A 4,762-nucleotide genomic window follows, 5' to 3' on the forward strand; every position below is an offset into this window, starting at 1 on the left:
ATAATATTGAAATCTTTTTTTTTAATTTCTTCGTTTTGGTAGAACCCTACAATTGTTTTCAACAGGAGAATCGATTTTCTTCAAAGTTGCTACTTTTTCTGCACTTTGCACAAAAAATTAATAAACAAAAATTTATAATTTCGGCTCAGCTGGTCTCTTGCAAATTTAATTAGCTTTCATTAAAAGAAATTAATAAAATTTGCAAGAAAAATGAAGGCTCTATAGAACATAGTTTGTATGGAAGAAACTCTCAGTAAAACCAATACCAAATATTCTAGATCTAGTGAATTGTGAACATTAAATTCAAGTTTGGAACCACTGTGCGATAGACGTACACCGACTTACATAAATATATAAGTATCGACGTGCACGCAAGCCTTGTAGGTCAAACTAGCTACTAGCTCACCTCATTAGCGGATGATCTGGTTAATGTGCTTTTCTACAAGTAGTTTTATTTTATCTTCCATTATTTTCTTACCTGCACAGCCTTTCTTCTCCCCATGATGACATCAGGATCGTTGGTTATATGCTCTTCGATTATAAAACGTGATTTATCACTTTATTTTTAAATTTACTCAAATAAATTTCGTGGTCTTCACTGTCGGAACCGATTGCATGCACACTCGATTTTCCAGCATCACTGATTTAAGAGAGAATTTTTGATTGAAGATAGATGATTTTCTAGTTGTAATAACTTTTATTTTAATGAAATTGAAATAAATTGGTGGCTATTTGTATAACGATTTGTAAAATATACATTAGAGCTGGGACTATTCACATATCCGAATATTCGTTCGAATATTCGTTCGAATATTGGTTATTTTATTGTTATTTTTTAGATGTAGCATTTGTTCGCTAATATTCGTTCGGTTTGTCATCCGGCTATTCGAATTTTTTAATCAGGTATTCGAAAATCCGGATAGAACTCTCAGCCCTAATACACATGAATAATTTGCCAAAATAAATTTATTTTGTACTTACACCAGCGTTGTGTAATTGTCGGAGGAGAGATTCATAGTGAGTTGATCTTTCATTTTGCGTAGTCGTACACCTGCCTCCGCATATTTAGTACCCAACTGTGACGACCATTCACGAAACACAGCCAAAATTTTTGTCATTCGACAGCCCTGTTCGAAAGAAATGTAAGTGCTACATCAAAAAGTGATTGAGTAACACTTTCGCGGCTTGATTTGGTAAGAAATAACCAGATATAAACTTCTGTATGCAAGCAGAGTTTCAAAGCTAAAAATTAATTTTTCTACCCCACTTACCTAATTTTACGTTTCCTATTCCAGTTTTGTCTCTCTGTCTCTCAGCGTCTCTGCTCGGTTCATGAATTCCTCCAAACGAAGTTTTGTTGGATTTTCATTTCGTTTAATGCTTTGAAGATAGCGATTAAATGCATTACGTAGCTGTAAACACTCCTGGGAGGAGCGTTCGATGGAATTGTTCTTCCTATCATTTAACAAATTCCTGTAAACATAATAAGGTATTCATCGAATCTTATAAATGCATTATAAACCGTATAAAATTATAATTGTGTAAACATATCAATACTGAACGTAGAGGGTTGTGAAAATACCGAAATCTTGAAAACAAGGGGGGTCAAAATTTATTTAAAACTTAGAGAAGCGAACATTTTTGGGCCTTAATCAAACTACGCCTAATGGTTAGTATTCATATATGGTAGTAAAATTCCAATAGGATTTTTCTCTATCTCATCATTATATGCTGGGACCTGTTGGACTCGGTGACTTATAGCCCATTCCCACCAAGGGCTTAACTGCAGTAAAGAGCTCAGCATTGGAATTCTGACAATCGCTACGCTAAATTTTTGTCGCTAAAATTATCTATGTAAATGAAAAGCAGTGGGGCCTAAAAGTATACAAAAAAGTGTTGTTAGGGCCGCCTGCTACTCTTTTGGAGATTTTTGACGATAAAATTTAGCAATAGCAAATGTTGGAATCCGGCTACAGAAAAATTCAAATAAAGTTAACATGGGGTGATTAGCAAAGTTTATTTTTTACTTTTTGCTTTCAAATGCTTGTACTTGTTATGAGCAATTACCCCCCTCGAGCTATAATCTCCTTTTTTCCAATAGGCATTAACTGCAGTTAAGTCTTGGTGGAAACTCTTACTCTCGTATCAGCCAAATAGAATGCAGTGAATGAGGTGGAATAGAAAACAATTTATTTTGGTTACCCTGTCACAATGCTTCCCTACTTTACAAATTTAATAGTGCATAATTATAGTAGAAGCTCATATTTACTAAATTTATTGAAGAAACTATTAACAAGTTTTGAAGAAAATAAGTTTCTTCGCTCTTTCGGGAAATTGTCGGATAGTATTGCGCGCCAAGCGACGATATACATACTTTATTTTATGTCGTTCTGCTTTTCTGAAGAATGTATGATTTTAACTAGGAGGGCCCCATCCCAAAAATTTGCCACGGGCCTCAGATGGTATAGTTGCGCCACTGAATCCGGTGCACTAAGGTTCCAAGCGCAGGAGCGTCTTAATTTTTTCGCCACTTGACTCTAGTCAGGTGAGTTTTCGGCTGTCGCTGTACTTAGTTTGTGAAATTCTCCCAAATAAATGAATCCAATTATTTTTATTTTACCCTGAGTGTTGAAATGCGCTGTGGAAAATTCATATTCAAAAATTCTCTTTAAGCGGAAATCCGTGCGCCAAAATATGAGTAGAACTTTTTTCATATTTATACCAAGTCAGCGAGGAAGGGGGAATATATGAATATTATGCATGTGTGCGCTGAAATCTAAAAGCGTAAATGCTTGCATTCCTACAAACATTCGTACATAAGTTTATAGCATTTACGTCAGCTTTTAACCATTCACATTGACATTGACTTGGCGGAAAACAGCTGCATTTTGTTAAATATGAAAGTTTATGCAATTTTTATGAAAAAAAACACATTGTAAACAAGTGAACTGCGCAGAATACTTATTTACTGCTGTCAGCAAGCGGCACAAGCGAAGGAAGAAGCGTAGGAAAGGAAAACTTATAAAGCTTGCAAAATGTCTTGTAATGTGAGAAAATGATTGCTGTGCGAACTGGCGTTGCATTTCACTTCAAGTTATCGTAATGAAGATGTTAAGTCAGCCAAATGAAGCCGGATGCACCATTATTGTGCGCACGCGGGGAAATATGTAGCTCTGTGGCAGTATTGGCTGCTGAATCTACATATTTATGTACCTACTTCAGCTTTACAGTTATTTATTTACTTGCTTTTGCGAGTTCACTAAAAGCAAGTTTCTTGATTAGAAGTCCCGCCGGCATTGTTGTGCAAAAGGAGTTGAAATAATTGGTGGGTGCTGTCTTGAAAATATATTATTTTAAAATTTGCACCTTTTATTTATCCCACAATCCGATTCCGGTTCCACCGTTATTTTTGGATATCTATAGGCGGTTCTTTTGAAATCATGATTTTTCGAACACAGAATGAACTGAGTTTTTTGTACCTAACAGAAGCTTTTTTATGGCAGAATTACACTCAGAGGTTTGCTATTAGGGGTATTCTCTGAGTCTTGCAAAGCCCTTGCATGGTGCACAGATTGCACGGATTGCACGGTAAAAACCGGTTTTCGTATGGGAGAGCTTTGCAAACCGTGCAATCCGTGCACCGTGCAAGGGCTTTGCAAGACTCAGAGAATACCCCTATTGTTTGTTGAGGGGCGATTGCTATTTGAAAAAAACTTTTTCTTTGGCCTCCCGAGTGGCAGTAGGCACATCTAAGCACTCGGCTACGGCGGGAGGGGCATTAATCAAATCCGAAAAAAGTCAGAAAAATTTTAAGTATTAAAAAGTAAAAATAAGACGAAGCGTTAATTTTTCACAGATTTTCATTTTGATCTGAAAATAAATAAACAGTCCAGCGCCTTCACCTTGGTCTGCAGGCTGTATCGGAGACATAGCCGCTAAATTTAAACGTAGAATACGTGGTATGGTTAAGAGCACATCCAAGTCAAAAACGAAAGCACACACTAAGAAAAAAATATCGATAACTAATGCGATAATAATATCGATAGCAAAATCGATAACAAAATCGATAAAAACATCGATAACAACACCGATAAAATATATCGATAACAAAATCGACAATAATATCGACAGCAAACTCGATAGCAAAATCGATAATAAAACCGATAAAATATCGATTATTATATCGATAAGTCTCGAGAATTCCGAAAATCCCGAAATAGTCGCCAGATTGAGTCTCTGTCTATATTCTTTGCTCTATAATTACCTTTTATAAATATTGCGCCATTTAAAAGCTGTACTTGAGTTTTTGATTAAAGAAAACAAAACAAAATCATTCGAGCGGTTTTCGAGCATTTTGGAAAAAAAAACTTGCGAATTTTTCAAAAATTTTTGGCATTAAAATGCGCAATATTTGTTGAACTTATATACAATTAGTACACGATAATATTTCTATTGGTCCCAGGAATCTATATCCCGAAAATGAAAGTTTTACCTGCAAATCGTTAGTTGCTAGAGCACTTTAAAGGCTCAAAATCGATCCCGAAATAAGCCAATATTTGCCGTTATTTCTAAGACAGGAACTGAATTGGTTACTTACAAAAATGTATGTGTCGATAGGTTTGGAATCATATCCTTGAAACGCCACACTTTTCTTCTTCTCTAAAAATTACTACTACAAATTACAACGAAACGTAAGACCTATTCTACGTCAATAAATGAAGTGTTAAAAAGAATAAAATTATTCCAATATCGCCTGAAGCGA

General features: G+C 35.4%; 1 long non-coding RNA gene across 1 annotated transcript; it reads right to left on the minus strand.

Annotated features, from left to right (window-relative positions):
- Positions 1–575: 575 nt before the first annotated feature.
- LOC108379633 (uncharacterized) lies at positions 576–1,471 on the minus strand. The gene is made up of 3 exons (XR_001849498.1): positions 1,272–1,471; positions 982–1,184; positions 576–681 (listed from the first exon to the last, which is right to left on the minus strand). It is a non-coding gene; the product is annotated as an uncharacterized LOC108379633 (long non-coding RNA).
- Between the last annotated feature and the right edge of the window lie 3,291 nt (positions 1,472–4,762).

The sequence above is a fragment of the Rhagoletis zephyria genome, unplaced genomic scaffold (assembly GCF_001687245.7).
Source record: "Rhagoletis zephyria isolate East Lansing unplaced genomic scaffold, Rhagoletis_zephyria_1.1 Rzeph_scaffold_16879, whole genome shotgun sequence".
In the NCBI taxonomy this organism is placed as follows: domain Eukaryota; kingdom Metazoa; phylum Arthropoda; class Insecta; order Diptera; family Tephritidae; genus Rhagoletis; species Rhagoletis zephyria.